This window comes from Neoarius graeffei, chromosome 4 (assembly GCF_027579695.1).
Source record: "Neoarius graeffei isolate fNeoGra1 chromosome 4, fNeoGra1.pri, whole genome shotgun sequence".
NCBI lineage: Eukaryota > Metazoa > Chordata > Actinopteri > Siluriformes > Ariidae > Neoarius > Neoarius graeffei.
In genome coordinates this window covers 43,513,709-43,533,189 of record NC_083572.1, presented here as the reverse complement: position 1 = coordinate 43,533,189, position 19,481 = coordinate 43,513,709, and positions in this window count along the sequence as shown.

Sequence of the window (19,481 nt, the reverse complement as noted above, 5' to 3'; positions counted from 1 at the left end):
AAAATTGCTGTTCACACACGCTCTCCATCCAATCTGGCTGAGCTTGAGCTATTTTGCAACGAAGAATGGGCAAAAATTTCAATGTCTAGAAGTGCAAAGCTGGTAGAGACATACCACAAAAGACTTGCAGCTGTAATTGCAGAAAAAGGTGGCTCTACAAAGTATTGACGCAGGGGGGCTGAATACTAATGCACATTACATTTTTCAGATTTTTATCTCATCTCATTATCTCTAGCCGCTTTATCCTTCTACAGGGTCGCAGGCAAGCTGGAGCCTATCCCAGCTGACTACGGGCGAAAGGCGGGGTATACCCTGGACAAGTCGCCAGGTCATCACAGGGCTGACACATAGACACAGACAACCATTCACACTCACATTCACACCTACGGTCAATTTAGAGTCGCCAGTTAACCTAACCTGCATGTCTTTGGACTGTGGGGGAAACCGGAGCACCCGGAGGAAACCCAGCAGACACGGGGAGAACATGCAAACTCCACACAGAAAGGCCCTCGCCGGCCCCGGGGCTCGAACCCAGGACCTTCTTGCTGTGAGGCGACAGCGCTAACCACTACACCACCGTGCCGCCCTCAGATTTTTATTTGTTTAAAATTTTGAAGACCATTTATCATTTTCGTTTCACTTCACAATTATGTGTTACTCTGTGTTGGTCTATCGCACAAGGGTGGGTGGTGCATAAGGGCGATTGGGCGACGCACTGCCAAAATGAAAAAAAGGTTTTTTTTTTAAACAAACTTTCACCAGTGCTGCTCTAGGCTGTTTTAATCTGTCTCTGGGTATCATTGTCCAATCAGGGTGGTCTTGCTTCTAGAGTACCACCCCTTTTGGGGTGATTTCAGTCACGTTGAAAATCGCCGAAGAGTTCACTGATAGAGTCCCATGTTAATATATATTTTTTTCTCCTAACTGACACTTCAATGCAATCTCTATGGGTTCCGGGGGGGGCTTGCCCTAACGTATTTTCGTCACTGCGAAGCACGGCAAAGTTGCGTTCGATCCTCTCAGTTTCTGAGGTGAGATGGATGTGGAAAGCAATTCAGTGCGGTCCTTAAAAGAAGTTCCATTTAGTCAGTGATCAAATCGAGCTAAATTGGCAACAAAACAAGCTGGACCCCCTCGACCAAATCTAAACATAAAACAAATTTCGACAAAGGGGGGGAAATCATATACTTGAGGTTTTACTTCAACATGGTACCAGCGCAAATCCTGGCTAGCTGGCTGCAAGGACGCCTCAGCAGTTTTCTGCTACCCCTGCTTACTTTTCCACCCTGGAGGTGGCTCCACGGACAACACTGCTTGGACTGTCACTGGCGTTTTGGACATGCATCATTTGTTGGAGAAAATAAAAAACAAAAAACGAGCCATCAAAGATTCACATGGGCAGCTGCCTGAAATTTTCGGCTTTTGGGAGAGTGAACATTGCTACACAACTGGATGAGGGCTACAGGCTAGCAGTTCGCCGCCACAACGATGAGGTGAGCAAGGGGTTTGGTTGACTTTGTGACTCACACACACACAGTCACAGAATCAGTTCACTTTTGATGTTTTCAATGTGCATTTTTATATTTGCCACACTTTGCTCTGAGAGTTAGCACTTTGGTAAAATCCTTGGTAAATACCAGTAATTGCAAGATCTAAAGATCCACTCATCTATTTATTCAACTGCTATTGTTATGTTAGCCAACTATTTACAATGTTTTGTTACAGTAAGTGCACTTTCCTGTTGTCCTTAAGTTGCACAGTCTGTAAAATTCTTGCTGGTCATGGATTTTGAAGTACAAAATCTATTTACAGAACATTCTGTAGAACAGTACTTTCAAGATTGGCAAATAAATATGTATTTTTTTTTTAAATATGGTTTCCTTTCTTATTTAGTTGTTGGACATCTCATCTCATTATCTCTAGCCACTTTTTCCTGTTCTACAGGGTCGCAGGCAAGCTGGAGCCTATCCCAGCTGACTACGGGCGAAAGGCAGGGTACACCCTGGACAAGTCGCCAGGTCATCACAGGGCTGACACATAGACACAGACAACCATTCACACTCACATTCACACCTACGGTCAATTTAGAGTCACCAGTTAACCTAACCTGCATGTCTTTGGACTGTGGGGGAAACCGGAGCACCCGGAGGAAACCCACGCGGACACGGGGAGAACATGCAAACTCCACACAGAAAGGCCCTCGCCGGCCACGGGGCTCGAACCCGGACCTTCTTGCTGTGAGGCGACAGCGCTAACCACTACACCACCATGCCGCCGTTGTTGGACATATCTTTTATAAAGATATCATTCTTGGCTATTTCACATCATACAATATTGAAATAATGTGAATAGTGAATAGGACATCATTGGAATTGGTCATTGTGGAGCCAAACTATTCTTCGATTGTGAACGTTGTTTGCAACTTTACACCACAGCCTATGGAGCACTTGCATGTGACATCACAGCTGATCCAGATTGTGACAGACGCCATCTTGTCGGACAGATGACATATTTCCGCCTTCTACTTCTGGTTCTACTTCTGCTTTTACTTCTACCTTTTCTTCTGGAAAACCCTACTATATACAATTCTACTACAACGGCTGCGGCTACAAGCTCTCCCTACCTGTGCACATTTTTTATGTTTTTTTGTGTGTATTTTTGCGTGTTGTTCGTCTGTACCGGACTTCAATATCCACTACAACCGTATGGACTTACTGGACATTGGTTTCCAGCAGAAAATGACGGTTTGTAGCGATTTCCATCGCATGCACAACATTCCAGACGAGATAGCGAGACCAGCGGGGTCTCCGTGGATTGTTATCGGAAGCAAAGCGAAGGAGGCGGCGTCGGGAGCGGAAGCAAAAGCGAGGCTGCAGAGCCGGCCTGTTGACCTAAGCTCAGAAAACAGCCACTCAAACCTCCACTGCTAAGCCTCTATCTCTCCAACGCCAGATCCATGGTAAACAACACAGATGATTTGGAATTACAGCTGGAATTACCTTATTCTATTCTATAATCGGCTGGTCAGTGCTATACTCAATACTTAAGTGACTTACCCATCCAATGAGGATTTTTGTTTACAAGATGCCACATCTGAGTCGCTGACAAATCCTGAATTTCTGTAAAGATAACTGTCCAGAGATTTATAAGCATGCAGTGCTTCACCACTGAACAGCGAGGGAAAGTTAATGAGGTAATTATACACATCTGGGTATTCCGCTGGCAGTTCAAAATCTGGTCATGAAAACTATGTCCGGTAAGCCATAAGGGTCACTAATCTGTAGATCGTTTATTTTAGACATATATCTAGTTATCTGTTAATTAGAAAAATGAGCCGTGTAGTCCGTCGGTTGAAATTGATCCATTCTGTACACGAGTGCAGCAGTATTCAGCAGTGTTTTTTACCGACAAGATGGCGGCTTTGTACTTTCCGGTCACGTGACTGCAAGATCTCTATAGCTTAGGTAGCTACAGGGAAAAGATTTCTGTAATGTGCTTCCATCTAGTGGACAGAAGTGGCATGGAACTGTGATATGCAGAGAGAAAACAAAAAAAAGAGTCAATAATGTCTGGCTACCTATAATGTACCTGTTGAATGAGTCACCTTATGACATTATTGGATAATTTGCCCCGCCTGAGAGAATTTTCAGGACCCGCCACTGCTATCACATAAAATCTCAACAAAAAACTTTTAAGTTCGTGGTTGTAAGGTGGAAAAATGTGAAAAAGTTCAAGGGGTATGAATACTTTTTCCAGCACTGTATGACCTTATGGCCTTCTGCTCACTCCTGCTAAATATTGAACACTGTGCTACCACCACACCAACAGGCAATATTCCACACAATTCCAGAATTAACCACCTAGTGTGATCCAAATGACTGCTGAGGTGTCATGTAAAGGCAGAGACAGGCTGGAGGTTTATGTTTATTAAAATAACTGTCAACAAATACAAACCACAATCCAAGTTAAAATTCAAGAAACAGGCAAAAGTCAGGTGATCAGCAAACAGGCAAAAACAGACAAATCTAAGACATAAACAACAACATAAACATAAACAAAGTCAATAACCAGAAACACATTCCATAGAACAAAAAACTTGATAACACTCGGAATGCTAGGATGGGACTTTGTAATGTGTGAGTGAAAGTGTCTGTGATTTATGGTGTGTGTGTGTGTGTGTGTGTAATGAGTAACATGTGAATTCAATCTAAATTTTGGCAATGCAGGTGAATAAATCATGTCATCTCTTTTTGACCCTGATGTTTTTGTCTGGTGTGTAGTGAGAAACAGACTCTGTGGCTGAAACTGACCATGATGTGATAGGCAAGTTTGGCAAACCATTGATTAATTAACATGAAAACAACTGGCAAATTGTACATATTTTAACACCTGATGGGTAAACATTTAATCTGTTTCCAATCAGTATCTCATGCAATAGAGGGATGGGGACTGTGCATCACCACCCCACTCCAACAGGACATTCTAGTAGACACCATCAATAACACATTATGACCCATCTATATCATTTTCCTTCTGCGATTCGGGTGTTGAAAGATGGTGTCAGGAGAGCATATGATACCAGATGCTAATGGTTACTTTGTTTCAAAGCTCTTGTAGCTGTAAAGGTCATTGGGAAGATTTGCAGAGTAGAAAAAAAAATCCCAGGGAATATGATTTGCTCAGTATATTTATCATGGTTATTTTCAGTTCTTGCAGTTTTTCTTTCACATACCCCTTTGTGCTCACACATACTATTACTAATATTTAAACTTTCCTAATCTTTTTTTAGCCCTCTGAGTTTTGTACTTGATAATGAAAAGGGTTTTCATCATCAAGTACAAAAAAAGAAAGAAACTAGAGTATTGTTCTCTTTGAGTCAGCTTATCCTATTTTAGTTGATCAGCCAACTAAGAAATGACTACTCTTCAAAAAAAATGGCCTCACTATCAGTTTCATCTCTAATACTTATCATTTGATCTGTTGCACCTTTGCTCATCTATGCAGCAGGCTCCATTACTGATGTGTGAGGTGTTGTGTTTGCCTGCTCTAAGCAAACACAGGATGGTCTCTATCTCTGCTCCTCCTCGAGTATCACTTAACCCTGTCGCAAAGTGCCACTAAGTGCATAAAGCTCATGCTCATATTTCCTTTACCCTCCAGATTATGAATGATAAGGAACTTCTTTTGACACTCATTACCGAGACAACCATGAATAATTTAGCTGCTCAAATTACAGTGCCAGAAAATGTTCAAACAGTGTTGTATTTGGCTCTTTTTCTCCAATACATCAGAGCCTCATACCGGTGATATATTTGCCAAGCTAAAAGTGGCACATCTATTTTTCAGGATCCAAAATGTGAAAAAAAAAAATGTACAGAGACTTCAGCAAACTGTGAAATGCTATCACACTGATAATGATTGAGCATCATCTACAAGATCATTTTTTCTTTTCTTTTTTTCTTTCTGCATTCTACCCCCAACCCCGTATTATGTGCTATCTGACTGCATTATCTTCAACTCATTTTATGAGTTATTTCAGGCGATTGCAAAATGTGTTGCAAATAATGAATTGCCTTGGGTCAAATATAAAATCCTGAGAGAAGGTGTGTTTTGATGTGTGCGAGCTGGTGAAGGACAAATCATAAAGTGCTGAAGCTGTAACTCATCACTGTGCTGTGTAATATCATCAGAGCTTCTGAGAATTCTGTCAACATTGCTGGGTTGATCATCCCATGGGGGAACAATGGATGTCAGTCACTTTAATAATGCCAGAGATGGTACTGGTATTTCACAGACTATCATCCGATATGGGTCACAGAGAGAGTAATTCCACTAAAGGTTAGGCACCAAATTGGACCGTCTCCCCAACCCCCTCTGCAACTCCTGACAGACACTTTTGACAAAGTGCCAGCACCCAGCAAAAATGAAAGGGTCATTGTCAGTGAGATTAGTTGCTCTCCAAGTTACCAGGAGGGAGGATATTAAAGTAAGGTGTGAACATAAAAATTAAGGGAGAAGAACACCAAGAATGCTGATAGAAGATAACACATGCAATATGATAAGTGACAAAAAGAATCCAGGGTTTGATTATGATGCTGTAAGCATTACGTTTACGGAATATTGATATTCTGTGTATGACATTTCAGAGGCAGAACAAAGCATGTGTACACCTGCAGATTAATCAGGGGAGGGTGCTGACCTCTGCCATGTAACTATGTAATTGTTTTCCTGGAAGAGATGGCAGACCATCTCCCACTAGAAAAAAAAAGAAAAAAAAGGTCTATTATATGGAGCCCATCACTATGACATGTACAGTAAAGTTTATAAAATGTACACTCAATTTACACCAAAGTAACATCCAAATCATGCAAGTGGTGGAATTAAAGCCCTTTTTATATGTAGTCCATCTTTTCTAAGGGACAAAATATAATTGGGCAAACTAACAATCTGAAATTAAATGGTATTAATTTTTTAATACCTGGTTGCAAATTCTTTGCCATCGATAATTGCCTGAAGTCTGGAACCCATAGACATGCGTTTCCTACCTGGTGATGCTCTGCAAGGCCTTTAGTACAGCTTTCTTCATTTCCTGCTTGTTAAAGGGTTTTCGCCTTCAGCTTTACCTTCAGTAAGTGAAACATCACCTGGATTTTGGACATTACAGAACATTTTAACTACTTTCTCTAAAAAAAAGTATTGGGTTGCTTGCTATTGCCATTGTCCATCTGCACTGTGAAGTACCATCCAGTGAGTTTTGAAGCTTTTGACTCAATCTGAATAGTTACTTCAGAATTCATCCTGCTGCTTTTGTCAGCATTTAGATAATCAAAAAATATAAGGGAACTAGTTCCATTGGCAGCCATACATGCTTACATCATATGATGAGGCAATACGGTGGATCATGAGCAGTTCTCCACACTCTTCTCTTCTCATCATTTTGGTTTAAGTTCATCTTAATTTGTTCATCAGATGTTGTTCCAGAACTATACAGGGTCCCCCCCCCCCACACACACACACACTTTCTTTGGTGAAGACTTCTCTTGATTGTTGATGGACACATCTACCTCCTGGAGGGTTCTTGATGTGGCCAGCTGTTGTGAAGGGGCATTTCTTCACCAGGGGAATAATTATTTGTATCTACCATGCTTGTTTTCTGTGGTCTTTCATATCTTTTGGTGAGCCTGAGCTCCATAGTTGATTTGGCCACAGCAAATGTTTCTGCTCCCTCTCTCTCTCTCTTTGTGATAGGTTTGTCTTGGTTTTGGCTTGCAATGGTGGCTTGCTTCACTGGCAATGATAGCTGCTTGAACTTCATATTGAGAGTTAATTGCAACAGATTGCAAATGTAAAGGCCATACTTGAAATAAACTCCAGACCTTTTATATGCTTACTTGTTACTGAAACAATGAAAAAATAACACACACTTGAGTATAAACAGCTGAGCAGTTGATTCTGGGGTAACCACACAAAGAATGCTGTAATTCCTACACCATTCACCCGATTTCAATGTAAATACCCTAAAATAAAGCTCCAATATGCTTTGTCAATGTGAAAAAAATTATTGATCTGCATGGATACTTATCAGTGCAAGAAACATTATTCAATTTAAGTTTCAAACACTTGAATCATTAATACTATTATGAATACTTCCATAAAATAAAACTACCAGCATTTTAAACTTGGGGATATAGTTCATAGTTTGGTGACTTTAAAATCTTATTTCAATATAAATTAAAATTGGGGTGGCACGGTGGTGTAGTGGTTAGCACTGTCGCCTCACAGTAAGAAGGTCTGGGTTTGATCCCCGTGGCCGGCAAGGGCCTTTCTGTGTGGAGTTTGCATGTTCTCCCCGTGTCCGCGTGGGTTTCCTCCGGGTGCTCCGGTTTCCCCCACAGTCCAAAGACATGCAGGTTAGGTTAACTGGCGACTCTAAATTGACCGTAGGTGTGAATGTGAGTGTGAATGGTTGCCTGTGTCTGTGTCTATGTGTCAGCCCTGTGATGACCTGGCTATTTGTCCAGGGTGTACCCCACCTTTCGCCCGTAGTCAGCTGGGATAGGCTCCAGCTTGCCTGCGACCCTGTAGAAGGATAAAGCGGCTAGAGATAATGAGATGAGATGAGATAAATTCAAATTCAGTGGGCAGTCCAGTTAAGTCTGAGGTAACCACATGTCATACTGAACTTTTGTTTTGGGCATTAAATATAATCCAGAACACTCTGGAATGCAGTTCAGTGCCAATATTAAATACACAAATATGACTGTATTAACTAGTTAATAGTAACATACTTTTTAAATTCAGCAATAAATAAATAAATAGTTATTTCATAAGCTGTTGAATAATGAGGGTGGAATCCCTCTCATTAATTTAAACCTAATATGCAGTGATTGGGTTAATTACAATTATGACTTCATTTTTTTTCAAGCATATATTTTTTCATTCATATATGCATCACACCTGCACCTGTCACACTAAGCACTCAAGACTCCATTTCCCACAGTTCACCTCTGCCTACAAACATGGACACCATGGATGACAGCACCCTTCCTGCACTTCACCACTCACAGTCCCCTGATTATTAAAACTCTGGGGTCTGAGGGTATTTTCTGGCACTCTAATGATTTTGGCATGTTCTGATTTTGTTGTCAATTTCAACAAATCTAAGCAGTATTTTCAAAGTCTTATGACTTTTTTTGTATTCAGCACAAGTTCAGCTACAATAATATCTATGTAGTATGTATGTCATGATTGTACTTAAAAAACAACAACAGATAAATGAAGATGTTGTAAAAAGCAGTTTGTGGCAGCGGGGGCGTGGCCGAGCATCAGTCTGTGAATGGAGGGCGGAGTCAGGGAAGGTGAGTGGTCATGTCACTACACCTGTTATCAATTAATGTGTGTTTGTGTGTCTCCTTCAGTGACTGCACCTGATAAAAGGAGGGTGAGAAGGGGAGGACGGCACCGAGGGCTTGTTTCTAGCGTGTGTATATGTGTGTGCATCTGTGAGAGAGAGAGAGTGTGTCGAAGTTGTGTGCTGTAAAGCAGCAATAAAGTCGAGAACGAATGGCAAACAACCGCCTGCCGTGCTTCTGTGCTCCACCCACACCAGAGTCTTCCTACAGTGGTGCCGAAACCCGGGAGAGTACAGAAGGGAACAGCCCCATGGAGTCCTCGCCGTTTAAGGAGCTGATCCATGCCCTTGCCACAGCCCAGCAGAACCAGCACCAAGCGCTGGTCGCCCTTGGGAAGGAGCAGGAGCAACGATTTGAAGCCTTGGTGCTAGCCCAACAGGAGGACCGCCAGGAGTTCCGGCACCTGCTCGCGTCGGCGGGGCCCATGACCACCACCGGAGTGGACCCTCCCCACCTCACCTTAATGAAGATGGGTCTGCATGATGACCTGGAAGCCTTCCTCATGCTCTTCGAGCAGGCAGCGGAGGCAGGGGGTTGGCTGGTGGACCAGCGTGCAGCGCACCTCCTTCAGCTGCTGATGGGCGAGGCGCAACTGGCCGTGCTGCAGCTCCCCGCCGACAGCCGGCTCATCTACACGGACCTTCACAGAGCCATCCTCCAGCATGTCGGCCACTCCCCAGAGCAACAACGGCAGTGCTTCCGCTCGCTGCTCTTGGAGGAGGTCGGCCGGCCATTCGCATTTGGGCAGCAACTCCGGGACGCCTGCCAGCGGTGGCTGAGGGCAGACGACTGCAACGCCGAGGGAGTGATCGACCTGGTGACACTGGAACAATTTGTCGCACAACTTCCAGAAGGAATGGTGGAGTAGGTCCAGTGTCCTCTCCCAGCGATGCTGGACCAGGCAATTGAGCTGGCAGAGGATCACATGGCGGCAGTTCCGATGGCAGGATGGAGTGTCTCCTCTTCTCCTCTCTCTTCTCCCTCTCCCTCTGTTTCCCATCCTTGCCCCATTCCCCCACAGCGGAGGCGGAGGCCGGCTCCCCCCCAGCCAGCCCGGCACACCTGTGGTGTCCTACCATTTCCCCCTTCCTTGTCTGTGTCTCCTCCCCGTCAGGTGAGTGATGCCCGTAACACCAGTACAGAGGGAGAGCCTGGGCTGGTGTGCTGGCACTGTGGGGAGCCAGGACATCTCCAACATCAGTGCTCCACGATGGAGGTGGGTGTGGTGGTCCGGGTCTGAAACTGCCCTCGATCGGGGCCGGAGCATATCGAATACCGGTAAGTGTCCAACGGGATATGTATCAGGCTTTGGTGGATTCCGGATGTAACCAGACATCAATCCACCAAAGCCTGGTGCAAGATGAAGCATTGGGGAGAGCACGAATGGTGAAGGTGTTGTGTGTGCACGGGGATGTTCACAACTACCCTTTGGTGTCCATCCACATTCTATTTCGAGGGAAAAAATATAGTGTAAAGGTGGCGGTTAATCCTCGTCTCATCCACTCACTAATTTTGGGGACTGATTGGCCGGGGTTTAAGGAATTAATGATGCACATAGTGAAGAGCGGGTCCTGCCATAATTTAGCTAGGGAAAGCCCCGGAGTAGCATTGGCGGGAGAAGCTTTCATACAGCCGTCTACATCAGCACCGTGTCAGGGTGACGCGTGGAGTGAGGAGCGCCCAGCCCCTCCTCCCTCTCTCGGGGATTCCCTCAGGAATTTCGCGTTAGAGCAGTCACGAGACGAGACTCTGCGGCATGCATTTGACCAAGTGAGAGTATTCGATGGTCAAAGTCTCCAGCCAAATGCGACCTCGGCCTTCCCCTACTTTGCTATTAAGGATAGGTTATACCGAGTGACGCAGGACACTCAAACTGGCGAAGAGACAACACAGTTATTAATTCCAAAGAGACACCGGGAAATCGTATTCCAAGCGGCTCACTTTAATCCCATGGCTGGACACTTGGGGCAGGATAAGACACTAGCCCAAATAATGGCCCGGTTCTATTGGCCAGGGATTCATGGGGATGTCCGTTGGTGGTGTGCGGCATGCCGCGAATGCCAATTAGTAAATCCCGTGGCCACTCCAAAAGTGCCTTTGCGCCCTCTCCCTTTAATCGAGACCCCATTTGAAAGAATTGGGATAGATCTCGTCAGGCCATTAGATCGGTCAGCACAGGGATATCACTTTATTTTAGTTCTGGTAGACTATGCAACACGATATCCAGAAGCAGTGCCTCTCCGCAATATCTCAGCACACAGTACTGCAGAAGCACTCTTCTGCTTTATTTCCCGGATTGGGATTCCGAAAGAAATCCTGACAGACCAAGGCACTACATTCATGTCACGCACACTGTGCGAGCTGTATGGGTTACTGTGAATTAAGTCTATCCGCACCAGCGTTTATCACCTACAAATGGATGGCTTAGTAGGACGGTTCAATCGACCTCTCAAAAATATAATTTGGAAGTTCATCAGCGAAGATGCACGTAATTGGGATAAGTGGCTCGAGCCCCTGTTATTTGCAGTACGAGAGGTCACACAAGCCTCCACAGGGTTTTCACCATTTGAATTGTTATATGGGCATAAGCCACGTGGCATTTTGGACATGGTACGTGAAAATTGGGAGGAGGGACCTTCAACTAGTAAAAATGAAATTCAGTACATTCTTGACCTGCGTGCAAAACTCCACACCCTCACACACCTAACCCAGGAGAATTTGCGGCAGGCACAAGAACGTCAAAGCCGGCTATATGACAGGGGCACGTGCCTTAGAGAGTTCACGCAGGGAGACAAAGTGCTCATATTATTGCCCACGTCGAGTTCTAAACTAGTCGCCAAGTGGCAAGGGCCCTTTGAGGTCACACGTCGAGTCGGGGACATTGACTATGAGGTGAAGCGAACGGATGGGACGGGGCACTGCAAATCTACCACCTCAACCTTGTAAAACACTGGAATGAGGGGGTCCCTGTGACATTGGCGTTGGTAGTCCCAGAGAAGGTGGAACTGGGGCCAGAGGTAAAAAAGATAACATCTCGGACCACTCCGGTCCCTTGTGGAGACCACCTCTCACCGGCCCAACTCACGGAGGTAGCCAAGTTGCAGAAGGAATTTTCCGACATGTTCTCACCCCTTCCTGGTCATACCCACCTCATAGAACACCACATCGAAATGCCCCCGGGCGGTGGTAGTGTGTAGCCACCCTTACCGATTGTCTGAACACAAAAAAAAAGGTGGTTCAGGATGAATTCAAGGCCATGCTCGAAATGGGCATAATCGAGGAGTCCCACAGTGACTGGAGCAGCCCGGTGGTCCTGGTTCCCAAGACCGATGGGTCGGTCTGCTTCTGTGTGGACTATAGAAAGGTCAGCGCGGTGTCTAAATTTGACACATACCCAATGCCTCGCATTGATGAGTTGCTCGATCGATTAGGCACTGCTCATTTTTATTTGACACTGGATTTAACGAAGGGATATTGGCAGATCCCCTTGACTCCTCTATCCCAAGAGAAAATGGCCTTTTCCACACCATTTGGCTTACACCAGTTCGTCACACTTCCTTTTGGACTGTTTGGGGCACCCGCGACGTTCCAGCGGCTTATGGACAGGGTCCTCCGCCCCCACGCCACCTACACAGCCGCGTATCTGGATGACATTATCATCTACAGTAACGACTGGCCGTGGCACCTTGAACACTTTAGGGCCGTCCTAAAGTCGCTGAGGCGGGCGGGTCTCACAGCCAATGCAAGGAAATTTGTAATTGGGCGAGTGGAAGTATGATATCTGGGTTTCCACTCGGGCCATGGGCAGGTGCGTCCCCAAATTAAGATGGCAGTGATTGCGGCCTGCCCGAGGCCCAAGAACAAAAAGGGGGTGAGACAGTTCCTGGGGCTGGCTGGCTACTATCGTAGGTTCATACCTAATTATTCGAACGTCACCAGCCCGCTGACTGAGCTCACTAAAAAGGGAGCACCAGATCTGGTCCAGTGTACGGAGCAATGCCAACAGGCTTTCTCTAGGGTAAAGGCTGCACTGTGTGGGGGTCCACTATTACACTCCCCTGACTTTTCTCTCCCCTTTATTTTGCAGACAGATGCATCGGACAGAGGGCTGGGGGCCATTCTGTCCCAGAAGGCGGAGGGGAAGGAGCGTTCCGTGCTGTACATTAGCCGGAAGCTGTCGATGCGGGAAGGCAGGTAGAGTACGATTGAAAAAGAGTGCCTAGCCATAAAGTGGGCTGTCCTTGCCCTCCAGTACTACCTGCTGGGGCGCCCTTGCACCCTCTGTTCTGACCACGCGCCCCTCCAGTGGCTCCACTGCATGAAGGATGCCAACGTGTGGATCACCCGTTGGTATCTTGCACTCCAGCCATTTAAATTCAAGGTGGTCCACAGGCCGGGGGCACGGATGGTGGTGGCGGACTTCCTCTCCCGTCGGGGGGGTAGTCAGCTTCAGGCCGGATGGCTCCCCGGCCTGAGTCGGGCATTGGGGGTATGTGGCAGCGGGGGCGTGGCCAAGCGTCAGTCTGTGAATGGAGGGCAGAGTCAGGGAAGGTGAGTGGTCATGTCACTACACCTGTTATCAATTAATGTGTGTTGTGTGTCTCCTTCAGTGACTGCACCTGATAAAAGGAGGGTGAGAAGGGGAGGATGGCACCGAGAGCTTGCTTCTAGCCTGCGTGTGTATATGTGTGTGCGTCTGTGAGAGAGAGAGTGCGTCGAAGTTGTGTGCTGTAAAGCAGCAATAAAGTCGAGAATGAATGGCAAACAACCGCCTGCCGTGCTTCTGTGCTCCACCCACACCAGAGTCTTCCTACACAGTTTTAGAACTGTGTTGGAATGTATGAAAAAAACATGACCTTACCCATTCTGTCAAACCGTTTTGGTCACTTGAGGTGATTCTGTTCAGTCTAAGGAATATATCAAGCACAAAATCTTAAATCTGCTCCACTAATTTGGACAATTAATTAACTGGCCATCAAAAAAAATGCCCTACTCTTTTGGATAAAGGGTTGGCAGTGGGAGGGGTATTCAATGAGAAGTTTAAAAAAAAAATCCATTCCATTCAATGAAAAGAGTGAGTACCCCTCCCACTGCCATCTTTTAATCTCATCAGGTCAAGTGATAAAAACGGTTCATCACAATGGGTAAGGTAATGTTTTTTTCACACATTCCAATACAGTTCTAAAGCTGCTTTTTACAACAGCTTCATTTATCTGTTATTTGACTTTATTTTGGTATTTGACTCTATTCAAGGTGTCTTGAAATTAACTCTTGTCCTATTTTACTCAGTTCAGAGCCACAACCTATTCTGTTAGTCTGTTACACAATTACTCTGTAATTTTGCTCTCACTCCAACTCCAAATTTTACTCTCTGAACTCAAAATTTAAAAATATAATATTATTTGGGCACATAGGAAAGTGTGAAGTATCACATTTCTGTCAATATGTTTATCATGCTTGTCTGATAAAAACTCGCAAAGATATTTCTCAAAATGCATGACCTACTCATTCAAAACCTGCCAAGCTTCCATGTTGTTCCATGCTGATCACTATTAACAGATAAGGCCAAATTAGAAGAAGAAGAAGAAGATTTTTTGTCATATACACTCAAGCACAGCAAAAATCCTCTTCTGCATTTAACCCATCTGAAGCAGTGAACACACATGCACACACGAGCAATCAGCACACACACACCTTTTTCTGGTCACAGCTGCACTACTGAAGCACTCTCAACTTCACAGTTACTTTGTGAAGTAACACTCTGTGTGATCCTTGCTTGACATTACCAATCTGTAATAGTTCATAGTGATATTCTGGTTTAGACTTTGTTTAGTGGTTTTGGACTTTGCTTCTTGTTTCTGCCTCTGACGTTGTTTGTACATTTGCCTGATTTTGACTACAATTTTGATTCACATTTTGGATTTTCTGCCTGTGTGCCTTAATAAACTCTGTTCTGTTTTTATCAGTCTGTTGCCTGCAGATCTGACAGATTACTTTGCCATCTCCATGGATATAGCAGAGGAGAGCATGGGCACTGCCTTGTCTGCACAGGGCTTTCTCCTTGGAGAACATCAGCAATGCCTGAGTGAACTCAAAGCTCGTGTGACCCAGCTTACCAATGCTGTCGCAGGCACTCCTAACCTGCCCTGTGTCAGTTATGAACTCGAGCTCACTTATTCCATGTCCTCACAAGTTCTCAGGAGAAGTCTCTGAGTGCAAGGGATTTCTGCTGCAATGCTCCATTTTTCACTGTTCAGATGAGGACCTCAGACCAACAAAAAATTGCTCAGTTTATCAACCTTTTCACTGGTAAAGCAATCAAGTGAGAGACTGTTGTATAGAAGAAGGGCGGAGAGCCCATGTCCTCCTACAAGCGGTTCAGTGAGTTGTTTCTCTGAGTTTTTGATCGCAGTCCCAAAGGGGTGGAGGTTGGTGAATAGCTACTCACTGCTAAACAAGGGAGGAGACGAGTTGCTGAGTATGTTCTTAAATTTCACATGCTTGCAAAAGGAAGCAGCAGGAATGAAGCTGCCCTCAATGCTGCATTTTGCTAAGGCCTCAATCCAGAAATTATCACCAAACTAGCCTGTTGGGATGATCACGCCTCCCTTGACCATCTTATCAACGTGTCCATTCGACTTGAAAATCTACTCCAGAATCGGCCATCACTGCAAACTCCCATGTGCTGCCCACATGTCATGGAGAACCCAGAGCCCATGGAACTATCACACACCAAGCTAAACTTTTCTGAATGTGAGCGAAGACTTGGAGGGAGATTTTGTTTCTATTGTGGGGACCCCACACATCATGTGTCAAGCTGTCCTTCCTGGCAGGGAGGCTCCAAAGAATTAAAAGCTACCAAGAGAGCATCAACCACAGTAAGCCCTCTCCCACTAAGTCAGTTTAAGTCTCTCTCTCTTACTAATCCTTCAAGTGTAATGTACAGATAAGGTTCTTAGAGTCTGTTTATGTTCTTTCAACCCTGATAGATCCCAGAGCTGCTGAAAACTTCATGGACAGTGACACCATGCAAAGACTCCAAATACTCCTACAACCACTCCAACAGCCCCAAAGGATCAGGACAATCAGTGATGGACCCATTGGGAGTGGCATTATCATGTCACGCACTAAGCCAGTCTTGCTTCAAATCACTGCCTTGCATTTTGAAACTCTCATTCCTAGTCACAGTAATGAAGAACCAATCCATCATTTTGGGGTTTCTATGGTCACAACAGCACAATCCACAGATTTCATGGCAGGACAGAGAAATACTACAATGGTCCAAATCTTGCATGCAACATTATGCAACAATGCAGTCAATGCTACTGCTCCCTGGGCACTGTAGCATAGCTGCCCACTGTTCTGGGTATGTGTGTATGCTCATTGCTCACTTGTGTGTGCATGTGTGTTCACTGCTTCAGATAGGTTAAATGCAGAGGAGACATTTCACTGTGCTTAAGTGCTTGAGTGTACATGTGATAAATAAAGGCTTCTAATCTCTGTCTCCCCAAGTTCACAGTTACGTCTAGCTCAGTGAAAATCTCTGAAGTCATCAGGACTACCAACATGCCAGAGTGTGACAGGGAAGTCATAGAAGTAAGGTATATACAGTGCTCAGCATAAATGAGTACACCCCATTTGAAAAGTAACATTTTAAACAATCTCAATGAACACAAACAATTTCCAAAATGTTGACAAGACAAAGTTTAATATAACATCTGTTTAACTTATAACATGAAAGTAAGGTTAATAATATAACTTAGATTACATATTTTTTCAGTTTTACTCAAATTAGGGTGGTGCAAAAATGAGTACAAACTACTACATTTAGTACTTTGTATGGCCTCCATGATTTTTAATGACAGCACCAAGTCTTCTAGGCATGGAATTAACAAGTTGGCGACATTTTGCAACATCAATCTTTTTTCCATTCTTCAACAATGACCTCTTTTAGTGACTGGATGCTGGATGGAGAGTGATGCTCAACTTGTCTCTTCAGAATTCCCCAAAGAAAATAATTTCTTTACACCACAAAGGTGAAGGCTACAAGAAGATCAGCAAAGCTTTACTTAGTCAGAATACTGTAGCAAAAGTGGTACAAAAATTTAAGAAAGATGGAACTGCAACCATCTCACAGAGACGTCCAGGTCATCCACAGAAGTTAACACCTCGGCAGGAGCGTCTTCTTATGAGAAGAGAAGCGTTGAAGAAAATCGGCATGCAAGTTCACTGCAGTTATCTAAAGAAGTAGAAAGCCAAACTGGGGTGACTATTTCCCGTGACACAATATGGCATACACTGCAGTGTACATGGATACTGTCCACAAAAGAAGCGCTCCTAAAGCCCAGGCACAAAAAAGCCCACCTAGAATTTGCCAGGACCTATGCTGACAAAGATGAAGAATACTGGGACTCTATACTCTGGAGTGATGAGACCAAGATAAATGTTTTTGGAACTGATGGCTTCAAAACTGTATGGTGTCGCAAAGGTGAGGAATACAAAGAAAAATGCATGGTGCCTACAATGAAACATGGTGGTGGCAGTGTCCCTATGCGGAGCTGCATGACTGCTACTGGTGTCAGGGAGCTGCAGTTCATTGATGGCATCATGAATTCACACATGTATTGCTCTATACTGAAAGAGAAGATGCTACCATCACTCCGTGCCCTTGGTCATCGTGCACTTTTCCAACATGGCTAAACACACATCTAAGGCCACTGCTGGATTTCTGAAGAAGAACAGAGTGAAAGTGATTCAGTGGCCAAGTAAGTCTCCTGATCTGAACCCAGTCGAACACCTATGGGGAAATCTGAAGAGACAAGTTGAGCATCACTCTCCATCCAGCATCCAGTCACTAAAAGAGGTCATTGTTGAAGAATGGAAAAAGATTGATGTTGCAAAATATCGCCAACTTGTTCATTCCATGCTTAGAAGACTTGGTGCTGTCATTAAAAAATCATGGAGGCCATACAAAATACTAGATGTAGTAGTTTTTGTTGTGGGGTGTACTCATTTTTGCACCACCCTAATTTGAGTAAAACTGAAAAAATGTGTAATCTAAGTTATATTATTAACCTTACTTTCATGTTATAAGTTAAACAGATATATTAAACTTTGTCTTGTCAACATTTTGGAAATTGTTTGTGTTCATTGAGATATTGTTTAAAATGTTACTTTTCAAAGGGGGTGTACTCATTTACGCTGAGCACTGTAGTAAGGGTAAAGCCAGTGGGCTCCTCCTCACCAACCTTATGACTCTACTATATAGCTCCTTCCTGGCACCCTACCTCCTCGCTGCTGCATCTACCTGCTTTCTATCTCTGAGCAGAAGGCTATGGAGAATTTTGTACAAGGGGTTCTACAACAGGGGTACATCCATCCATCCATGTTGCCTGATTCTGCTGGTTTGTTCTTCATTAAGAAGAAAGAAGGGCACTTGAGGCCATGCATTGACAATAGAGCACTCCACTAGATCACAATAAAATACCCTTTTCCCTTGGCTTTAGTTCCCCCGGCCCTTGGACTACTCAGATCAGCAGTGTTTACCAAGCTTGACCTACGCAGTGCTTATAATCTGGTGCGCATCCATAAGGATGATGAGTAGAAGACAGTTTTTAGCACCATTTCTGGCCACAATGAGTACTGCATAATGCCATATGGGCTATCTTGTGCTCTAAGTGTTTTTTGATGCTTGATTAATGACATATTGAGGGACATGCTCAGAAACTTTGTCATTGGTTACTTTGATGGCATTTTGATTTTTTCTACTATCCCAGAAGGTCATGTGAATCACGTTAAGAAGGTTCTATGTTGACTCCTTGAAAACCGACTGTTTGTTAAAGCAGAGAAACGTGAATTTCATGTCTCCCAGATATCCTTCCTGAGCGACATTATCAGTGCAGAGGGAGTAACCATGGCTGAGAACAAGGTCTCAGCAGTAACTACATGGCTAATTCCCATAACAGTTGAGGAGCTTCAGCATTTCCTAGGATTTGCCAACTTCTACAGGAGCTTTATAAGAGGTTTCAGCTCCACTGCAACCCCATTTACTGCCTTGCTCAAAAAGGGGCCTAAGGGTCTTCAATGGAACCAAGCTACTGAAAAAGTATTCTCACAGCTCAAGATAGCATTCACATCTGCTCCCATCCTGAAACACTCTGATCCCACTTGGAGCAGTGTTGCCTCAGCATTTCGGTGAGAAGACCAAGCTGCACCTGTAGCTTTCTTTTCCAAGAAAGTTACCCCCAGAGAACAGAACTACAACACTGGTAACTGAGCTTTTGGCTGTTAAGCTAGCACTTGAGAAGTGGTAACACTGGCTGGAGAGAGTGACCAGTACTTTCATCATTTTCACCGATCACAAAAATCTGGAATATCTGAAGTGCTAAATGCCTGAATCCTCATCAAACCCATTGGCCCCTCTTCTTCACACATTTTCAGTTCACCATAGCCTACAGGCCTGGCTCCAAGAACACAAAAGCTGATTCTCTATCCCATATTTACAGCTCCACAGCTCCAATCCAAGAACCAGAATCCTTTATCCCTCCAGCATTATTTGTGCAATCCTTG